General features: G+C 35.8%; 1 protein-coding gene across 2 annotated transcripts in view; it reads left to right on the top strand.

Annotated features, from left to right (window-relative positions):
- The window catches only part of LOC121727880, a 94,747-nt gene that overhangs the window by 54,393 nt on the left and 15,861 nt on the right, over positions 1-24,493 (top strand). For both annotated transcript variants that reach the window (XM_042115925.1, XM_042115924.1), the window contains one exon: positions 11,953-12,014. The gene's annotated coding sequence lies outside the window, so the exon portion shown is untranslated. The remainder of the gene's footprint in view (positions 1-11,952; positions 12,015-24,493) is intronic.

The following is a 24,493-nucleotide window of genomic DNA, read 5'->3' as shown; positions in this document are numbered from 1 at the left end:
TGTCCCTATGTTTTCTTTTTTTTCATAATTTAATTATTAAAAAAGATATGAACGTCCAAAAACCCAAAAAAATGGCCAGATTTTCCTCTGTGTTCAAACACCCAGAAAACAAAACTGGCTAGAATATACAAAAAAAAAAAAACATAGGAACACAGCTCAAGCCTTGCTTTAATTCTTAATTAAAAAAAAATACTTAAATCGGTTAAGTTTTGGAGAAGGAATCAGCGGACAACGAATCGAAGATTTTCTGTTCTTTTATTAGAACTTTTGTCGTGTTGTCTCTATCGCGCTCTGCGGTGGGAGACTTGAGATTGGTGAGACAGCAATACATTTTCAAATACCTATTTTCAATTTCTCTCGCCCCTGGTGTATCCTCTTAACTATTCTCATCATAATGAGAGAGATGAGTTATGAATTATTACATTGATTTTTTTTGTTGAATTTTGAATGCTGTCCTGTACCAGATAATCTAAAGAATAATATAATAAAACTGCATCCATAACTCAATACGCAATTTTCGTGAGTTAGTACACGAATGCTTAACAGCGTCCGGATAAGATATAATATACGTTACGTAGAAATTCGGTTTTATTAATAATTATGCACCTATCTCGAAGATTATCTCTATCAAATTTCATCCAAATTGATTCAATGGTTTGGACGTGAAGAGGTGACAGATTAAACAGACATTTAAAGTATATAAAAGACACTTAACTAGGATTTTAACCTAACGATCAAGTGATAAGTTTCCTCATTTACCGGGTATCCCATAAAAAAGCTAGTTACTACGAGAAGTTAACTAGTTGATTAGGAATGCTCGTTGTTGCCTTGACGGAAGTAGAAAAAGTTGCTGAGCGACTCGTCACTTGTCGTCGTTCGCTCCTGTAAATATAAATCAAGATCCTGGGGAGAAAACCTGGAAATATTCTGTGTTGAGAATACTTTGGTAAGGCTTGGGCTGGATGTACCATCGAGGAAATTGGTTCCTAGGCAGTTGACAGACCAACGTCATTTGGTTGGATCATGTCAATTCAATGTTTGTGATTTGTCGGCTGGGTTCGACGTAACGCGACCAAACTACGTAGGTCCCCCATCTGCTTAAGAGGAGTCCACACCGCCCTTTTTTCAATACAAACGTTGTCCCCTGTTTCCTCCCTGGATAATGCTAGTAGAGTTATATTTTTTTTCCTGAATATCTATGGCCACTAATACAATATCCCTATGTTTTCTTTTTTTTTTCATAATTTAATTATTTAATAAGATATGAACGTTCAAAAACCCAAAAAAATGGCCGAATTTTCCGCTGTGTTCAAACGTCCAGAAAAAAGATTTGGCTAGATTATACAAAAAAAAATAAAACATAGGAACACAACTCAGGCCTTCCTTTAATCTTTAATGAAAAAAGTACTTAAATCGGTTAAGTTTTGGAGAAGGAATCAGGGGCCAACGAATCATTAATTTTCTTCAATTGTCTCTATCGCGTTCTGTGGTATAGGCTTGAGGTAAGGGAGACAGCTATAGATATTACAAGTACTTTTTTGTCATTTCTCTAGCCCCTGGTGCATCCTCTGAAGAATCAACTTCTCTGATAGTACAGGGTGTAACAAAATTAAGTGATAATATTTTAGAGTGTGTATGAATCCCCTGTATTGAGTTCACTGTGGAAGTAGCAGCGATGAAAGGATACATTTTTTTATACACATTCATTTTACCCCATGGTGATCCACTCTCCTCTTAGGGCAGCAACAGACCTGCTGCCATATTAGTGTCTACGTGTTCTTGTAACTGTCCGCTTGAAAATTGAAAATTAAGTAGTAAGCTAACTGCAACAACAGTTAGCATTGCTAGAAATTAAAGCTTTTCAAAGTGTTCTCTTCTTGAACGTTGACAGATTGTAAAGGAGGTGACAGACGTGCGAGTAAGTACGCGGACTTATGGCTCGACGATCTTAATCGACTGTGTGTCAACAAAGAGCCGCGAGCCGCGAGCCGCGAGCCGCGAGCGATTTCTCTGGTGTCACCGACGCGACCGAGCCGAGTAAGTTCGCAAACTTAAAACCCGCGTACTTTAAGTTCGTACGTCTATCAGGTACTTAAAGATAGAAAATACGGCGTCAGTACATTCCAAAGTTTGTGCAGAAATCTCTTTTTTATTTGTTTTTCCCGTTGTTTATCTTAAAAGTAATATTATGTAACTTAGACGTTTACTTTTATTGCACATAAATTATTCTAATACAGCTATTAACCACAGGTATGGCCACGAAATTTCGTCTCGGGTATAACATTTCTTCGCTATGTTAATTACGTGTCGTGGTCTAACCATATTGTCTTTGTTACCTAATACACTTTCACTCGCTTTTTATTCATACATTAAATAGAAATCTGGTTTAAATACGTAATATTAATCTTCTAAAAATATAACCTTATACTATAATTAGAGTAAGATAACATTTATATTTATTGGCGCTACTGTTTTTATAAAGTTAAGTACCTGGATGACCGAGCTTTGCTCGGTATAGCAAAAACTCATTGACTTCGTGTTACTTAACACGCGCCATCTGCTGGAAAAGCTTTAGCTGTTGTTGTGTCGTTAAAGCAATTAGTTGCTCACAAAATAGTATTATTATTCGCCAATAGATGTCAGGAAGAGTCATATTTTTCAGTTTATCGATTATCGATAAAACACGAATAAAAAGACATTTTCTATAAATGATTCCTAGCTAGATCGATTTATCGCCCCCGAAACCCCCTAAATTTCATGAAAATCGTTGGAGCCGATTCCGAGATCCAATTATATATATATATATATATATATATATATATATATATATATATATATATATATATATATATATATATATATATATACAAGAATTGCTCGTTTAAAGATAAAAGATAGAATTAAAGGGAGATCATCCGACCGAGCGAGGTGGTATGCCGTAATATTATATGCTCTGTCAGACCAAAGCCTTTATTGATTTCAGTAGTTGTATTTATTCCGTTGCATAAATTAATAATCGATAGCTCGATGCAGGATTGTGGTGCTGGCTGGTCAGAGATTACCCATCACACGACGCTTACTTTTTATTTTACCCAACGGTTAATAAAAATTGTACAAAATCTCTACTTAAGGCTTTCTATCATCCCAGTTTTGTAGCAACATACAAACTCTGAGTCCTTATATTAATATATTACATAAGTTTTTATACAAGATTTCGTTAATTTTGCTGTGGAACTCAAACTCAAAAATTAACATAAATCATTGCAAATGACACCAAGCCATGACTTCAGAGTTCAGCGTCAAGTAATACGCCGGCAAAATCAACGAAGGTATATTTAAGGCCCTATACGTCTAGACCAGCTATATTCAACCTGCGGCCCGCGGGCCGCGCTGGGACTATGTCAGTAGCCCGATTTTAAAATGCATACTTACTGACAAAATATAGTGCAAAGTCGTCGAGAAAGTCGTGAAGATTTTTCCACTTTTAAATCACTCATTTTGAAAAACCTAAAAAATTTTGGTTGCGGCCCGCGACACCAAGACCAAAATGTGTTTGTGGCCTGTATGAAAGAAAGGTTGAGTACCACTGGTCTAGACTCTAGATTCTAGAATCTAGATATTAAAACAAGTAGCGACAACTAGTACTTATTAAACGCTCCTGGCTGAAACCAGAATATAATGATAAGGTGCAAAATAGATTTTTAAGTTATGATGTAATTTGCTTTCGTTTTTTACCGTGGGACGGTGGGATGTGAGCTGAGTAGGACTTAAGTATCAGTCGCCGTAGGGCAGACGCTAACGGCTAGGGCAGACGTATACTCCTGTCAATGATGCAAATATAAGGGCTAGAGCATGACGTGTTCTAGTTCTTATAGAATAATGTATATATAAGTATATACATAATGTTATTCTGCGTTGCCTTTATCTTTTGCGATTTCATTTGTGTCTTGTAAATATGTTCTCAAATTAAAAAATAAATAAATTTGACCTTTGTTTGTGATTAAATAATTCAAATAATTATGAATGTTACCGATGAAGGGGATGTTCCAAAGTATATATAAGTTTCAGAGCCAGATAATTCTTGCAGATCTGTCAACAAGATCTATTACATTTTGACCTTTCGGTACCCCCGCCATCTAGCTTACCGTATATTATATCTTATACCCATAGACTCTACACCATCTTATATTTCTGAATCGTAAATATTTACTAATAAAATAGTGTTGTCAATGCAATAAACGGTCATGATTTATCGATGATTAAATCCCGTATAACGATCCAGTGAGTTCATGGTTCCCGGAAGAAACTATCCCTTAAGGCCTACATATACGGGGAGGCCAATCGTTTCGGTCGGACTGATCGCAGGCCGACCTAACCAGGGGCCGTACCACGAAACTGTTTTGAGACTCAAACAATCGAACGAAAATGCCGCATCCTACTTTAACAAAAGTGAAATGACGATGAAATGATGAGCAGGACGTGGCATTCTCGTTCAATTGATTGAGTCTCAAAACGTTTTCGTAGTAGGTCTACAGGGCCTACACCCGAAACCTAATACTATTTCAATTAAAGACCGATTCAATGTTGATTTCTATTCAGCTTCGATCGTGCTTTATACTCTGAAACTAAAATATGAGAGGTTCCCAAACTCCTTTGTTGCATAGAACTCTTTTAAAATTTGGTGGATTCGGTGGACCACATACAGTAACGGGCCACCTGAACTACTTTGGGAACCATTGCTCTAAACGAACTCCAATCAAGATGAACTTTGCGTTGAGCAAACGTCAAATTCCCGATTCTGTCTAGTTAAAAATTAAGCCACCGCATTATCGAGCGCTAGTGTAGATGTCAGTACCAAATGGGCATTGTCCAAAAAAAATCACATGTACTTTTTATATTTTTTTTCGTTAAAATAGGGTATTTTAAGAATATAAATTAAATAATTTTGAAATTCATTGGCTAGTTTTTTCTCAATAAATTTTTAAAGTTTCGCTCTGACGTCATCATCGGCGGCCAATTGACCTCTGAGTATGTTTTAAATTTCCTTTTAATCTTATTTATAATGGCTGGTTCGTCAAATGCAAGTTCTCATTATGTGAAAGCTGATACGAGAAGCTTACCAAAAGTTCGAAACGTAATGTTGGTCGAATTTATTGCTAATTTAACGCCATTGAAGGTCAAACAAAGGTTAAACATATTTGTTCAAAAATATAAGTAACTAATGGGTATTTTTTTCGTTTATATACAGAAAAACGATCACTGACCTTATTCCTCGAAATGTTTTTGTAATGAGAAAAATTAAAAAAAAATGGACAATCCCCATTCTAGAGATCGAGATAATGAAATTCTTGATTGTGTCGGGAGTAATCTGTGATTAGTCCGATCGGATCTTTCGGACTTCCCGTGTATGTAAGCCTTTATATACACCCAATATGGGTTCAATTTATGTGACGTATTAATTTATCGGGTTTCATGAATATCCATAAATTTCCCTGGTTGACTGCAACCATAAAATATGCTATTGATATGGTATTAAAGCTTATATCTAGTATAAATTATAATGTACTTTTCTACACACTTATACAAGTTATGTCTACTCGAACTCTTAGTTATGTCTACTCTGCTTATACTGATCGTAAAATATGACGGAAAATTTTATAATACTAAGCTTAGGGCTAGTTCATGCTGAAATTAAATAAAATGATCATTTTATCGGCAGCCATTCGTAAAAATAAAGCAAAATTAAAATGTCAAGTAGCATCTGTCGACAGGCATATTATTTGACATTTCATTTTTTTTCGCCGCGTTAGGTCTCGTATCGTATTAGTGAACTGACATTATGTGCTATGTTACATTATAACGAACGATTTTTTTGTATATAAATGTATTCGTTCCTCGCATTGTAAAAATTTGTAACGAAATTGAACGATACATTTATCTACGTAATTGAACAATAAATTTATCTTTATTTATCTTTTTCTTTATCGAAATCCAAACCAGTGACATCTGGCTTGACGACAACTCCGTTACCACTGCGACACTGAGGCCATGAATTGTACAGATTCGATCAGAATCGAGACACTCATGTATTGAAACATTGAAATATTGAAACATTGAGTAATTCTTCATCATCAAATTGCTTAATCTATCGTGACGTCATAAACCTTTTATAGCTCAACCCAACAAAACAACTAATAATACTCCCCACACCGATTTCGGTGACGGTGGCCAGTTTCATTGAAACCAGGTCAGGTACGCTGGAGTAATTTTATAGTGCTCAAGTGTATGCGCAGTACACAAGAGCACTCTATATTCCTTCACTCTCATAACCTAGTGGGACGGAAGACAGACACGACTGGCGAGAGATCAGGCGCAGGACCGACTTTTTACATGCCCATCCGACGCATGGATCATCTTACTAGTCAGACAATCAGGTGATCAGCCTGCATTGTCCTAACCAAACTTGGAAATAACATGTTTCCAACGCGGGAATGGAACCCACGACCTCCGAGTCGAGAGCCACGCTCTTAACAACTGGACCATGGAGACGATCAACAAAACAAATATACAGGGTGTAACAAAAGTAAGTGATAAAACTTTAGAGTGTACATGAATCCACCTTGTATAACTATACTATAGTTGCACTATAGAAACTATACAACTACGCAAAGTACATAATATTATACTACTACGCAAATTATACAACTACAGAAATTATAATAGAAATACACAAATTATACAGCTATACAAACAGACCATCTCGAACACAAATCTCTTCCTGGATTATCATCGCGAACTCCGAGACATGTCATAACACAATGCTTATCTGCAGAAAGGGAACCCTAATTTAGAAACATAAACAAAACATAGAAAATCAACTCGAATCTTGGGTTGTGCCATTTAAATTTTCTGTTGCTTCGACACTCAACCTTGTTGAGTTGTGTTAAGGTACGTTTTAGAGTGGGACGCGTCCTACAATAATATTTATAGTTGACAGCAAAATAAGTGAGCTGTCCGTCGCTATTTTCTATTATACCGGGGTCCGTTATGACCCCCGGCTAATAGTTTCCTAGACTAGACTGACGCCTGACCTAACCTTACAAGACTCGTGACGCTTTATGGATTTACCTGCAATTTTATTACAAACGAACATACAAGTTGTTAATTCATAGCAATGTTCATAATAATATAAAGGCAGATTTATGAGGCAGATTAATTACAAGTTTGATCTGTAGAAAGATAGATGAATATCAGGGTGTGCGAATCCCCCAGTATGATTAATATAAAATGAAAAACTAATTTGCCCAACTCTTGGATGGATTTAATAAAAAAAAAAACCATAAGTGACTCATAAAAAATTAACAGTGACTTTTGGGGTGTTTACACACCCCACGATCCAAGTAACGGTTGACAGTAGGGGGCCGTCCGCATGTTACGTCAAAATGAACAAAAGAATCAGCCGATGAATAAAGATTAGATCACTGTCGAATTGCCTTGTACTCGTCACTTGCGTAAATTCGCGCCCATGATTGTGACACCGCAGTCACCCTCGGCACAGTCATTGTCGTAGTCATAAAGCCTTTTAATCACTTACAATACTTTCTTATACAATAGAACTTATATGTTCAACCTTATTAAATGTTCTGAAAGTTATAATAATTTCATAATGACTGGTAAGAAAGCACTTTATATTATTAGAAAATATTGTGTTGGTAAATGGTACATGATAACAAAACAATCATTTTTCGGTCGTAGTGATTGACATACATACTTTCTTAAATTAATATTATAAACGCGAAATTATGGCTTGCTGATTTAGATGATATTTGGTGTAAAGATTTGAATGACGAGAAAGCACGGTAGTTTTAATTGCGGCATAATTTCGGTGAAAAGAAGTTTTGAGCAACATCTATGAAAAAAACCTGGGTATTCACCAATGTGGTGCATTTTATTAGAACCCTAGCCGATTGAGCTAACAGACAGGCATTAATGACTGTCACAAATTTACGATCCCATAAACTCGGAAACAGGACAAATTTTACGACCAACTCCTAAGCTATAGGTTCTATACCTCTATTACAGGTCCAAGCTATAATAAATGTCCCTTTAAGATGGGGTTCCAATGAAATACTGTATAAAATAAATAAATTAGTGATTTGATAAATAATAATTAGTTATTGTACAGGTGACTTTCCGATCTTTGCAGCAAACGACCGCGACCGACAAAAATTCTAATAAAATGCCACTCTATGACATAGGCACATAGACATAGCTTTCATATTCTACGGACGTTATATTGGCGTAGAGCAAAATGAATCCTATAGCCTGCGGGATTTTATTTGAATTTTTGTCGGTCGCGGTCGCTCGCCGCGATGATCAGAACGGAACCTTAAGGCTTAAAGTCCTTAGGCCACTCTTTCTTTACTTACTGGCTTATGCTGTCCCTCTGCTGGGTAAAAAAAACTTTATATTTGCCCACTCTCTGCCTATAATAATTTGTTGGAAATCAAAAATGTATGGGGTTTGACATATGTAACCGTATTGATCGTTGAAGTCTTTTATATGAAAAATATATATATTTTGTTTGAGATGCATTTTCGTTTTGATGTTTGTTTTGTCTGTGTGTACGAATTGATGAAACGATTCCTTTTTTGTCAATGTTGTATGTAACTACCACTATATTAAATAATAATACTCTTAATGTTATGGAAAATTTAAGTGTTTTAAAAAAATGTGTGTGTATTATATATATCACAACTTTCTGATGTTTAAAGGTTTAAGGGAAAAAATTACAAATGCTTAAATCTAGTTTCTAGATCTTTAACTCAGAATTTTGGATTACAAATTAAAACAAGGAGTTTCTTCATTTTATAAAAATAATTAGAATATTTAAAATAATATAATAATAATAGACTATACTTAAGATTTAAGATTTATTATTATTTAAAAGGCCTTATTTTATCAGTGTCAAATTTGGTACACCTATCACGGTATTATAAACGCAAATTTTCGTTACACCTATTACTTTCTGGCATTTTCCTGTGACATGTAAATAGCCACATGGTCCAATAACCTAGTTCGTGAAGCCTTCTGACCCCTTATCTGTATCGGACGAACTATCCGTATCGAAAGTCGGTTAAACCAATAAATTTCGTAACCGATCGAGATTGTTATATTACCCACGTATTGACAAGGCCTTTGACCTATGCCCTCTGGCGCAAATCAGGAGATTATGCGATAAAGTCGCTTTCTCTAAGGTTCCTTGAGTTGAGGTCCATTTGTGTGAAACTAGGGTAACATTATTGTTTGGTTAAATGTCACGTTCTTTTCTTGTTTATATGAAATTTAAAATAACGCGTCGCTAAATAACACTGCCCTGTAACGCTTTATATCAATTTGACTTTAAATTTCACAGTCGAAATCAATAATAATTTTTACCGTGAAGGAGCAATCCACAGAAATAAATCAAGATTTATTTCTGTGGAGCAATCACTCGCCGTTTACAAAATATAATATATACAGCTATATTAAAAAGAGTTAAATACTCACCTGATGAAACTTTTTAATCGGGACTTAACGCGACTTTTTTAAGTAGTAATGCTACTACGAGTACATACTTTTTCTCGACGTAGCATTACTATTTAAAAAAGTCGCGTTAAGTCCCGATTAAAAAGTTTCATTATAATGCAACGCGAAAGTTTAAAATGTTACTCACCTGATATCCGTGTGGGACTGTGGGTGCGCTCTATCTTTATATTTAGTATATTCCGTTTTTAGCGGTGTAACTTTAATTTAATGTCGTGTTTGCAGATAGTAATGTATGAAGTTCATATCAATATTCATTAAAGTTAGTTAATAATAAGAACTCTCTAAGTTCGGCTTTAAGTCGCTGCTCCTGGGACTTGAGCCATACAACAATTTGACTGTCCCGTTAATGAGATACTGACCGATATGCGGGGAAAGGTCAGCTCTTGACTTTGCTGATTGTACCGTGGGTCACGTGTGCGATGCGCGATTAGCGACTCTACACCACACACGTAGAGCTCAAAATCTCTTGCGCACCGTAACTAGACATTCGTATACAATCAGTGTTATGTGATAGCCAGTAATTTCCTGATTATAACGTCACTTCAAACACACTCCTGTAATTTTGTCCGCTCATTGTACGTATGTCATGTGCCATATATGGAACTTTGGAAACACGCAGTAACAACTTAAATCACATAGATATAGGAATAACACAGCCTTAAATGTAGGAAATGTAATCTAATATATAAAATTCTCGTGTCATAATGTTAGATAGCGGACTCCTCCGAAACGGCTTTACTGATTTTAACCAAATTTTATACCCATATTCAGTGGGTCTGAGAATCGGCTACTGGGTACTTTTAATATTGATAAGTGCATTTGTTGAATAAATAATAGTAAATTATTACAACTCGAGATGACGGCGACCATTGTTTGTGCGACGGGATAGCGATGGACGTTGCCATGGTGACATACTTCTTTAGTCACTTTAATAAAATAATACGGGCGAAATACTTTATATGGCAAAGAAACGTTTGCCGGGACAGCTATTCATAATATAATTTGTAAAAAATATTATCGTTTTTTCAAATCGGTAGGTTAAGGAAAAATAATCGGTTCAGCGGTTTAAGCTGAAGAGGTATCGGACAGACACTTTAGCATTAAATATATTAGAGTAAATTACATATTAGTGTCGCCTGTATATTTTATTAAGAGTGTCGTTTTACCCATATATAGGAATTACGTATAGTTGAATAGGCTTCAAAGTGCATTATAAAATTTATGTAGTCTATAAAATCTAGGGTTAATCTTTAAGTCCACCGTGGGGTGGTCAAAGCACCGTAATAAATTTTAACTTGTGGCTTATTGTTCTGAATAATAAACACTAGTCTATAGGTAAAGGTTTTATTTATTTAGTTAGGTTAGGTTAGGATTTGAATGTGGTAAGTATATTCTAAGGAGAGTCAATTATTTGCGTGAGGATTTTTGAGCCCCTCCCCCCCCCCCCCTTGGTAAGATTTCGTAAGATTTTCCCCAATTCCGCCAACTTTTTTTCCACATAATCAATTCGTTGAAGTCCAGGGAACATATTACGAGGAAAATACGAAGTTCACCATGTCATTTTGACTTTGACTTTTGTATATTATTATGATAAAGCAGATGACGCCCGCAACTCCGTTGCGCCAAAATTCGTTTATCGCGCATAAAACGCCTATCCTATAAAAAGTATCCTATGTCCTTTCCCAATACTACATACACAGCAAAATCAGTTCAGTGGTTTGGGCGTGAAGAGGAAACAGACAGACAGGACAGACTCGAATTAATAATATTAGTATGCATGGATGGAAGCAAATTATTTCAATACTAATCAATAAAACAATTATAATAAGTAGATTTTCTCTAATCCGTCATAATATTTATTATTGGATTCTAATTGCTTTGTAATTCGACTTAAACCAAATCTGTTATGCCAGCCTTGTAATTATTACAATTAATTTAATATCCGTACAACCTCGATTCAGTAACAAGATGTAATGAGGGATTTAATAGGTATTGTTTTTTTTTTAATGAGGGATTTAATAGGGATAATAATTTTTATACAGATGCATACCAGCTGACCCAATCGGCTTCCCCCATAATGATCTCTAAAGCTAATAAAGTAAAAAAGCATCAAAATTCATTGTGTAGTTTTGAAGATCTAATGTACACGTGATTTTGTTTAATACATACTATAATATTATGCATTATGTGATACCTTGTTATTTTCCATTCGATTTGATATTATTAGTGAATCAAAACGATTCTTCTCGATATTGTCTTTATATAGTGTGTTTATGTTGTTATCGGTTTAACTAACATCTTCGGAGAAGTTTAATACAATTTTTATTATGAGTGTAATAAATCAAATCTTCATTATTGTTACAGATCAAAGACGAGGAGTTGCATCTTTTCGCGATACTCTACCATCACGTTTAAGCTTCTATAAGGTAATTACTTCATAAGATAACCAAAACGCGGCCCTAGCCGTTTAAAATTAACACCCCGCAGAGACCGTACATTTTTGGACAACAAAAAATATCCTATGTCCTACCCCGTGGTCTAATCTACAGTGTGTAACAAAAATAAGTGATAATACTTTAAGGTGTGTACGTGTTCCTTGTAAAGAGTTCACTGTGAAAGTAGCAGCGCTGAAAGACCAAAAATTTTTTTCACTTTTGTATGGGGAAACTCGTGACGCTCGGGCCGTTGCCCATACAAAAGTGGAAATTTTTTTTCGTCTTTCAGCACTGCTACTTTCACAGTGACCTCTCTACAAGGAACACGTACATACCCTAAAGTATTATCACTTATTTTTGTTACACCCTGTATATTTGTGCCAAATTTCATCGAAATCGGCCCAGTAGTTTCGGAGCTTATTCGATTCAAACAAACAAAGTCTGCCTCTGTAATAATAACAATAAAGGTTATTCGTTGTAAATTGTAATGCATACTTTATTATTCTTACTACCCAACTATACCAATCAATCAAAAACTCCAAACTGCGAAAGGTTCTCATGAATTACCGCCAGAGTAAATAAAATGACAACCAAAAAAAGTGTTCCCACACTTGAAAACCGAACAGGTTGACAACCGGTTTTTATGTCATCATTTTTACATGATGATCAAGCATTCATTTATTATGTTGATTGGCGATATAATTTAATATGAAATATGCAGACACCGTCTCCTTGACTATCAGGTATGCCATTAGTATAATCGCAAATGTTACCTATATTGTTTACCAAAATAACATAATATTATGTGGGATTTCAATTTTCATGGTAAGATAGTCTAGCACGGCAATATTTTGCGGAATATTTTCGTTAACTAAAAAATATGTAACTCTGCCATAGACGTATTAGCGTTTCAAAGCAAAAAGCCCTAAAACCTGGAATTATCTTAACACTTTGTGGCCTGAAAGTGACGTATTTTTTCTTATATTAAGGCGTTTCTGAAAAATGTCGTTAAGTTTATCGATTGTCGAGTCTATGTTTAGTTTAGAAATCATTTTTTCCTGTACTAAATACAACTAAAGGAAAAAATGTTACGCTTCAAGTTTTTCGGATCTTTTCAGAGCCAATTCCAAATCATATTGTCCCAGTTAAAACAGTTTATAAGTATCGAGTTTAAAACTGCTTTTCCAATGGAGCTAAGCTGCGTTGCAATTTTTTTTTATGAAATGAGGGGGAAAACGAGCAAACGGGTCACCTGATGGAAAGCAACTTCCGTCGCCTATGGACACTCGCAGCAGCAGAAGAGCTGCAGGTGCGTTGCCGGCCTTTTAAGAGGGAATAGGGTAACCTTCCCATCCCTACCCTCCCCGTAGGGATGGGAAGGGAAGGAAAGGGAATAGGGGAGGGTAGGGAAGGGAATAGGGTAGGGGATTGGGCCTCCGGTAAACTCACTCACTCGGCGAAACACAGCGCAAGCGCTGTTTCACGCCGGTTTTCTGTAAGAACGTGGTATTTCTCCTGTCGAGCCGGCCCATTCGTGCCGAAGCATGGCTCTCCCACGTATAAATGTGTTTTTTTGAGAATTTATGTAAATTTTTCTAACTCAGCTTAGGCAGCAATTTTATTTTATATTGGAACTTAAAAACACATTTTCTGCAATGTAGCTTAGCTCAGCTCCGATGGAAACGCAGCCTTAGAGACCTTTAACGTGTTGAACATTTGAAACCAAACCCACGAGCTAACTGCTAGCCAGTGGTAACATTAACACGCGATCATCTGACGCGATGTCTTGCTCTGATAAACGTCTAGGTCACACCTAACATACCATACTTAAACAATGAAACTATTTAATTATAGTATTCATAATATTATTTTATTTGAGAGAGAGGTGGGTAAATAAAAGAACTCTACTAAATTAAAGTAATAATAAAACGAAGTATGCTGCGTTGCTTTGCAGCGACGACGCTTCGACGTTTTGCCAACATTATATTATTACTACATACTGTAAAACAAAGTCACTTCACGCTGTATGTCCCTAATCTCTATAATAATAATAATAGGTATCTAGAATATATATATATATATATATATATATATATATATATATATATATATATATATATATATATATATATATATATATATATATATATATATATATATATATATATATATCTATACTTATAATAAAATCGTAGAGGTAAAATTTTTGTACATCCATACTAATCCATACTTCCATACTAATATTATAAATGCGAAAGTGTGTCTGTCTGTCTGTTACCTCTTCACGCCCAAACCGCTGAACCGATTTTGCTGAAATTTGGTATGGAGATACTTTGGGTCCCGGGAAAGGACATAGGACACTTTTTATCCCAGAAAAATGTACGGTTCCCGCGCGATAAACTAATTTTGGCGCAACGGAGTTGCGGGCGTCATCTAGTATTGTAAATGCGAAAGTGTGTCTGTCTGTCTTTCTGTCTGTTACCTCTTCACGCTCTAACCGCTGAACCGATTTTGCTGAAATTTGGCATGGAGATAGTTTGAGTCCCGGGAAAGGATATAGGATAGTTTTTATCCCGGAAAATGTACGGTTTCCGCGCGATAAAGTAATTTTGGCGCAACGGAGTTGCGGGCGTCATCTAGTTGAAAATAAACTTGAAAAAACGAGACCCTGACTCGTTTTTTCAAGTTTCAAGAAGCATGTTAGAGGAGTAGCAGAACATAACAAATAATAACTGTGACAAAAACGCTTGAAGGCACGGTAGTTCCCTTAGCGCTGTCCACGATATCACCGCGACATCAGATTTACACTGTAGGTTAATGTCTATCACAAAACAACGTTTGCAGGGACAGCAAGCATTTTTAAAATAATAATGTCACGGCGCGACGCGTTGGTCTTCATTCTTCAACGCTCAGTCAGTAAATTGAGGTGTCATCGGAATTCGCAACTTTTTCCTCCGTCACAAAAACTGATGATTTCACACATAACCTACTTATTGTAAACTAATCAATACTTTTTATAATTAATGATGTTTTCGATGTCTAACGGGAATAATATTACATGTATAAACGAGATGTACTGTTAAATAGCCGTTCGTATTTGGTCAACGAAATTGGGTACAGCTCATCAATTTTACATTTATTATGGCAAGTTTTATTAAATTTTTGCTTATACTTTTTTGGGAGAAATTTTGCCCGTACGTATACATAAAATATCAAATTCTACCAAATAAGTGTGTAGTTTTATTGCAGATATTTTTTTATGTTTGTAAGATACTTACTTAAATTAGAGATAGGTACTTATTTAAATTTTTGAGCATGTGAGTGATAATGTATGCCACTGTGGCAATTATTTTATAACTTGAAGTAAGTTTTTGTTATTAACAAATAAGCTCAAATAAGGTATACTTAATTATGTAGCAAAAAATATATTGTAATCTTTAATTTTTATCTTTCGTTTGCATTTTATCTTAAGACACGAGGTGTCGATTACTAACGGTTATAATATATTATCACGAATAAAATATTAAACAAAAAAATTTTTGTTTCTTCCACAAATCTGATTTTTCTGCTTTTCGCGAAAGAAAAAAGCAGATTTGAATGAAAATTATCAAATAGCTCTCGTAAGCCAAACACCCAAAAAAATATATTTTCCTACGGATGACTATGGCAAGTAAAGTCACGGACAACAATTTCGTACTTTATCTCGAAACTTTGTATATAATTTTAAAACTCTTGTAATAACAGGTTACGCTGTTATTATGTTAAAATTTTCACCGTTATAATGCGCAGCCATTTATGCGTTGTTTACGATATAATGATATTCATTCGGACTCATAAAATAGCTTAGTAATTATTCATTCTACCATGTGGTCAATGATTAATATGCATATTGTGCCGTAGCTACATAATATGCAGGAGTACAGAGTAGAGACTTCCATCATTCTTAGTTCAAAGTAGAATTTTACGAAAACTGATCCAAGATACAATTGATATCAATAAAGAAATTCAAAATAAGAAAAGTATGATATTTGACACATCGCTTTGTGACATTAGCGATACTATACTTAGGGCCTGTCTCTCCACTTTCTGATAAAGTGCCGAATAGGCTATTCACGACGTTTTTGACAGATTCTCCATACTTCATCTGTCAAGTTAACTGGTGAATAGCCTATTCGGCACTTGTCAGGAAGTGGTGAAACAGGCCCTAAGTCTCTGAATACATTTTCGATTTCTTTGACAGCAAAATTAACATACTTAACAAATTTTTTGGCTAAAGACCCTACGCGCTCTGATGGAATAAATAAAATGTCCACTTTGACTCTAGCTGTTGTGATATGAATGAATAAATGTTTAGTCTATCCTTGTAGGTTGTACCTCTCTCTTGTTTAAAAGTTTAAGCGTGATGAGTAACAGACAGACAAAGAGCTTTTCAAAACGATTTTAATGTAAAAGCCTGTTACATTTTTGTCTGCGGATGATTTATATTTAAAAGTGCATTCGGCCTGCATTCGCAACTTTAAAAAAAGAAACCAACCTTCCGAGAACAGGTACCAAAAAATTCCATCGCACCTTAAAAAAACGACGTTATAAATGGTTTTGTATCATAAAATATTACGTCAAACGTTACACTTGTACCTAAACCAGCTTAGGTCAACCAGGTTACCTAACATTAACATATTACCTGCGTCGTGCACCGGTACTTTTCAACAGGTCCGTTTATATCATACGACATAATATTTAACAAGTGGCTATAAAAATTCTAGACTTAATAATCCTATTAAAAATCTTAAAATCTGGACATTACATCCGTACCTGGATGACCAAGCTTTGCTCGGTATAACAAACACTCTTTGATTACGTGTTACTTAATAACGCCATCTGCTGGTCGTTAAAACAATTAGTTGCTTACAAAATGGTATTATTATTCGCCAATAGATGTCAGGAAGAGTATTATTTTTCAGTTTATCGATTATCGATAAAACACGAATAAAAAGACATTTTCTGAAAATGATTCCTAGCTAGATCGATTTATCGCCCTCGAAACCCTCTATATACTAAATTTCATGAAAATCGTTGGAGCCGATTCCGAGATTCCAATTATATATATATATATATATATATATATATATATTGGTCATTGTTCGTGTGTAATACGCACAATACGCACACACTTAGGCAATAAAAAGGCATTTTCTGCGTAGCTAGCCAATTTTACCGTATACAGTATAAAAGTTTGTGTTTAAAAATAGTGTTTTTAAATATTTTCCGATGAGTCAGGTAGCAGCTGACAACCGAGCTTAATATGGCGCAACAGCTCTATATTTTTTGAAAGATGTATAAATAGTATAATATTCATACAAATTTCATTATTATTACTACTATATTTTATACATAATATGGGAATGTTGCGAGTGTCCATTGGCGACGGTATATTTTGCTTTCCATCATTTTTGCTCCCTTAAATTATAAAAAAAAATAGTGATTTTGCATTGTTTTACGACCTAAGCGTACCTAAAACTAATCATTGTGTTGTGATAGTTTCTTTTCATACACAGTAAACTCCACCGTATCTTATGATACAACCCAGGTTGAACAAAATTCGTGCTGAAGCATCGCTCGATGCAATTAGCAAACCTTACAAGTAGTTACTAATGAGTACGTAGACCTAGGTACTTTCATTTGCCTAGATAGGATTACTAGAAACATGATAAGTATGGATTGTGGAATATGTATTGGTTAGCCATTTCAAAATACATGTAGGTAAAGCTATTTTCGCGATTACGAAAAATTCTTCTCAGGCGGATTATATAGCATACTAGTTACAAACATGTAAAGAATTAAACCATACATGGAGTGAAATGTTGGTATGTCTTATTTGAAGTGTAGTGTGGATTTCTTTTTTAATGAAATAAGGGGGCAAACGAGCAAACGGGTCACCTGATGGAAAGCAACTTCCGTCGCCCATGGACACTCGCAGCAGCAGAAGATCTGCAAGTGCGTTGCCGGTTTTTTAAGAGGGAATAGGGTAATAGGGGAGGGTAGGGAAGGGAAGGGAATAGTGGAGGGTAGGGAAGGGAAGGGAATAGTGGAGGGTAGGGAAGGGAATAGAGTAGGGGTTAGGGGATTGGGCCTCCGGTAAACTCACTCACTCGGCGAAACACAGCGCAAGCGCTGTTTCACGCCGGTTTTCTGTGAGAACGTGGTATTTATCCGGTCGAGCCGGCCCATTCGTGCCGAAGCATGGCTCTCCCACGTATAAGTGGATGTGTAAAAATCGGGTGAGAATCTAACTCTTTTGCAATGATTCTACTAGTCTACGCTACTGGCTTTCAGAAGAACCAGCCCCCTTAGACAAAGTATCTTTCGTTAAAAAGGATGACGAAATTTGTTATCAAAATGTATGCGTTTTGACATAAGTCATCGCTAAATGACATTTCGCTTGCGAAGACTAATGTCAAATCCCATACATTTTGACAACGAATTTCGTCATCGTTTTTAACGAAAGGTACTTTGGCTAGGTACGGCCTCTGCGCTTGTTAATATTCTCTAAGATCTAAAAAATATGGATATAACTAGGCAAAATATGAGATCCATGGATAACCTTATCACTCAAGACTACACAAAAACTCTGCGTAAACGTAGCATTTTTTTTTTTCATTAGTGCAAACCAAAAAGTGACTTACAAATATGCACCGACATATTTTAATAAGGTTCTTTGGCGTGGTCGTCTTAGGACCATGATATACCAATCATGCTCTAACTATATATGATTAAAGCCCGTCTTAAGTCCACATTAATATGTAATGTTGGAACCTGTAAGTAATCTAAATGAACACAACTAGCCAGACCTGCAGCTTAATATAGCTGTAACGGTCAGCTCGCTTCCTGCATGATACCGCTACACATACAGTGAACTTGAAATCCATACTAATATTAAAAATGCGAATGTGTGTCTGTCTGTCTGTTTGTCTGTTGTTCGGATTCTTATGGCACTGGAAGTGTGCTGGGCCCATAACCTGTTGGGATTATAATAATTATTATACTGAAATAAAAGCGTGTAAGACTTCTCACAACGACAATATATTTTCAAGTGACACAATACAATTTTTTTTGTTTGGTAGGCATATTAAAATATCTTCTAAAACTATTATGTGCCAGGAATGTAAAACAAGTAGTTTTACTTTATAATATTTACATCTTAACATCTGTTGCCTCTTCACGCCCAAACCATTTAACTGATTTTGCTGAAATTTGGTATGGAGATACTTTGAGTCCCGGGAAAGGACATAGGTTACTTTTTACCCCAGAAAAAATATGGTTTTTGCGCGATAAACGTATTACGGCGCAATGGAGTTGCGGGCGTCACGCTACATCTATACTAAATAGCTGAACTTAAAAAAAAATACGAATATTACTGACAGTTCTGTAAACTATGTTTTTTTTTTATGAAATAAGGGGGCAAACGAGCAAACGGGTCACCTGATGGAAAGCAACTTCCGTCGCCCATGGACACTCGCAGCATCAGAAGAGCTGCAGGTGCGTTGCCGGCCTTTTAAGAGGGAATAAAATAGGGGAGGGTAGGGATGGGAAGGGAAGCGAATAGGATAGGGTAGGGAAGGGAATAGGGTAGGGAATTGGGCCTCCGGTAAACTCACTCACTCGGCGAAACATAGCGCAAGCGCTGTTTCACGCCGGTTTTCTGTGAGAACGTGGTATTTCTCCGGTCGAGCCGGCCCATTCGTGCCGAAGCATGGCTCTCCCACGTATAAAACGTTCTTCTATGGTTACTATTTTCGTAGTCAAAATTGCGTATAGTCGAAGCGGGTTTGGGGTTATAAGTCAGAAACCTTTGGTCAAGCGTCTTCTTTTACTTTAATTTGTGTAATGAATGAAAAATGTGTGTGTTAGGATAGAGCTATGACCGACAGAACTGGCGAGAGATCAGGTGCAAAACGGACTTTTTACATGGCCATTCGACGCATGGATCATCTTACTTGCAAGATAATCAAGTGATCAGCCTGCATTGTCCACTGTTCTTACCAAACTTGCCAGCCCGTAAAGGTGTCCCGGATAGCTGTGAAGGCAGCCTAACACCGATAATATAATAATTATGCAAACCTGCATATTATTATAGTTACTTGTAGTTTTGGATACGATACCATTTCAATGGTATCATCAACTCGAAAAGTGCTACACACACAATATGCGTAAGCATACCGTTACAAAAAACAGAAAGATTCCGCTCGCGGGGACCGTGAAGCTCATTGTCGATTGTGCACAAATTTCGCCGATTGTTCATTCAACGACAAGTGGGTCAAAGAACAATGATTTAGAAAACGAACACGAATGGCTATTGATAAAAAATCAATAAATTTTTCCCGCGACTTCACGTCAATTTGTTTGGTAGGTAAAATAAAAAAAAAATCAAAATATCATAAAAAAAAGTAAGGGAAATGTATTAATTTAGCACATTCCAGATCCTGCTAGATTTTCAATTTCGAATTGTAAAAAAAAGTAGGGAAACTCATTTCTACTGAGAGTGAAAATTTAAATGGACCAAAAATAATGACTGGTTTTATATTATGGCTTAATCTTAGTATCTTCTAATTTTTGTATCTGGCATTTATTTCTGAAACAAAAAGATATTTGTCGACATTAACTTAATTTATTTTCCTGAAAAAAAAAACTACCAACAAATACCAACAAAAATAAATTTAAAATACCTGTAATATAGTAAAGATAATATAGTAAGTAAAATGACGACTTTAGGAGACAGCAATGCAACAAGTAAAATTATTGTACAATGTCAGTCGTCGAAATTTTGTATACGAATTGTACAATATTGGCTTGTAGCAAGAAACATAATCTGATATATGGTTATGAATTTGTACCTTAAATAATTCTTATTTAACAACTTTTACATCGAACTGTACCTTCCATAATTATCGCGTCCCATATAAACGTAATGCCAAATTAGGGATCAGCAGGACAAGCGCAGGCGGTAAATCAGCCAATTCATGGGAACCCTGACGTAGCGGTCCGTCACTAGCTTAGCCTTGTGGGGCTCCTAAAACCACTTGCGAACGCTAAGAGGTTTTTGTATTATTGGCGGATAACTATCAGACGTATTGACAAAATATGCATTTCACGACTTTAAGCGTCAACGCAAACAAAATCAAATTTGGTGCAGTAATTGCTATGCTATTACTGCACCAAATTTGATTTTGCTACTTTTGTATAATTCAATTTTATTTAAATACATAATAGTTTAGACAAAACATTTATGCTGAGAATGTAATAATTAAAATTAAATTACGAATTGAATATTTTCCCAATAAAATTATATATTTTGCATTTATCTTGCAGTTTGCTATGCATAATAATAAATACTAGAGATCGCCCGATGGTCGAAATTCGACCTTAGTTTCAACGACACTACTACCTATATTTTGTAAAAAAATATTGACTATCATATTTTTTCAACTCTTGTCTCTGGGACTCAGCTGATCTCAGACTGGCCGTGTAAGCATTGTCTAAGATTCAATAAAAAAACTATAATCCATTTTCAATTTGTCACCTTGTTGTCAACAGACTTCAACCATAAATAAAAGAGTATAATTTGTATGTATAGGCTTGTCATTAAAAAATCTGTCATTTTCCTTGTGTGTGTGTTGTAGTGTGTGTAATGTGTTTTTTATTAAAAAAATGTATGATAAAAGCATAATTTAAAAATATTATTAGCTCGATGCACTTCTTCACCATATCAACTATAACTGTTCAAAATTTCATTCACCTACGTTTACCCATTTTTCCTCAAAAGGGATACAATGTTTTTGCCTTACGTATTAATATATAGATAAGAATGCTCTTTTCATAAAACTCAGTTTCAAATAACGAAAATTATATTTAATTCTACGTATTTTAATTCTACATAAGCGGTTTTTGTAAACCGCGTATGAAAATGTAAAATATAAAAGTATATGTATTTTCCAAATTATTAAGGTTTCTAAAAAGACTATTGTCGCTCGGCATGAGCGTGTGAATTGACTCCTGCTTTAGAGCCACCGCTGCGCAAACTTCTTGGCCCGACACGGAGCTCCTTATTTGTCTACGAGCGATCTAGTACAGTTAGCCGCAATATTATCTTTCAAAGCACAATAAGTTTAATCGTGCGATGAAGTCGTGAGGTACACTCGCGCACAAATATCAACAATGTTGCAACTTTTGAGGAAAATCGATCGGAAATAACATCAACATTTATAGTTTATTTAAAGTCCTCGGTTACATCCCTGTAAGTCTATAGCAAGACGGATAAACAGTTGCATGTATGCTTATCAACAGTGTAGAAGAATATTACGGCATGTTTCAATAAAATCGATTGAGAACTACTCACCTACTCGCCTAAGGTGTACTCGATGAATCGAGACAGTAGCGGTCATTGACTCCTTGTCAAAGAACTTGTCATTTTCTATGCATACTCGATGTGAACTGAATATGAAGTATATCACTTCGAACTTATAAAAAGTTGGAGATTACCATTGTAAGAGTTACCAAGAGGTTTTCCGATGAATCTAAAATAATCTGTTAATTTAGAAGAGGTCAATTTTATTCTTAAATATTCTAAATACAGTGCGAGCATTTTTCATTTAACGCCTAGACTAAAAAGGTCAATGACCGCAACCGCCTCGTTTCACCGAGTACAGTATAGAAAACTTAGACATGCCGAGTTGTGCGTTTATAACGTAAAATTTGTCGTCGCTTTAACTGTACACTTTAATTAATTAAAATAATTAATAATAAATTAAAATTTTCACGGTTTAAATGATAGAGAAACCTTTTGCCAGTAATTGAGAGTATCGGTAAAAAACGTAATTTGTATTAAAAAAAACTGAAGTTTCAATGTTAATGACCGTTATTAAATTATTTAAATTTAATAATGGTTAACAGGAAACTTTTTGAATAATACAATATTTTAACCATTATACCAGATTTGGCTTAGTAATCATTTATCATGTTCCTCATTAACGATAATAATGAAAATCACTATCAGAGAAGTTGAGATCGACTCTCAACTTCTCTGATTATACTTTTCATTATATCAAACACATCCACCAGACACATCCAAAAATATTGAACTTTTTCACCATTCAAGCCTATTTATTTTGCTGATGTTCGAACTGCGAAGACAAATCAGAATACCTACAGGAGGAGTCACATATCCATAAGGGTTGGAGTCACTCCAACCCTTATGGATATGTGACTCCTTCGCATTAGATCAACCCCAGCCCCATACTCCTTAAGAATTAAACGATAAGATTATGATTGGTGGCACGAATTTCCTTATGAAAAGTATTCAAGCGGACTGTACCGCGAACGGGACCGAGCAACCAATAAACATGGTATTTTTTACTGTACAGCGGTTCCTTTGTATCTGATGTCTTAATACAGCCATTGTTCGAGATCACGTGACTCGTGGTACTCCGCCAAATGTCAGATCTTCGAGGCATTACGACATCTTCAACGATGTAAACCTAGAGCACAATAGACATAAAGAATCAGTAGGCAGACTTAGAAGAGTTCTCGAAAATACGTTAGACGTAGCATGTAATATAGGCGAGCGCCTTGATAGTGCATTGCTCTGACGTTTGTAGCATGCTGGACAGCAGCGGTACCCGCGCCAATTCGTCTGTTTGAAGACAGCCTACTGAGCCTACTGGTTAGTTCTGTCTATTGTGCCTAGAGTCTAGGTGGACAAAGATTCGTGCTTGGACTTATGGCCATGGGCGTACCGAGGGGGCGGGCAGGGGGGGAGGGGGCAGCTGCCCCCCCCCTGCATCATGTTGACGTCCCTACAAAGTATATTATCTAGTACTATTATCTATAAAAATTAAAAATTAAGAAAACTAATTTTTGCCATTTGTTTGCAATACAATATTTTTACAACTAAAAATTATTAATATGTTATTCTTTATACACACCTTGCTTATGAAAAATCTGATTTGCCCCCCCCCCTGGCCCAGGACCTGGGTAATTTGCCCCCTCCCCCTGGCACCAGAACCTGGGTAATTTCAAAAAATCAGACTATACATGTAACGGGCGTTTCCGTGAATAGAAGTATTTAGATGTATCACAGAATACATAATTAGTACGGTTGTATCATCAAAGGTAATCTGAGCAAGAAGAGCATACCTTAAGTCCCTTCAGATCAGATTGATCGCAGGCCAACCTGACCTCATCTACACAGTAATGCACAAAATTGACACGTCGGCCTGTCAGTCCAACCAGAATAAGCAGCCTCCCTTATGTAGGCCGCGCTTCGCCTTATCTTGTCTTATATAAGTGTAAGATACTAATATTATAGCAGACGCATCATACCTCCTGCAACTTTCCGCCACGCCACGCGAAAAATATACCATCCTCATCACCTTGATGAGTGGCAGTCTGCCACCGTGCGTTTTTCGCGTAACTTT

This window comes from Aricia agestis, chromosome 6, assembly GCF_905147365.1.
Source record: "Aricia agestis chromosome 6, ilAriAges1.1, whole genome shotgun sequence".
Classification (NCBI taxonomy): domain Eukaryota; kingdom Metazoa; phylum Arthropoda; class Insecta; order Lepidoptera; family Lycaenidae; genus Aricia; species Aricia agestis.
Note: the sequence above shows the minus strand (reverse complement) of the source record. Positions and strands in the feature narration are given on the sequence as shown.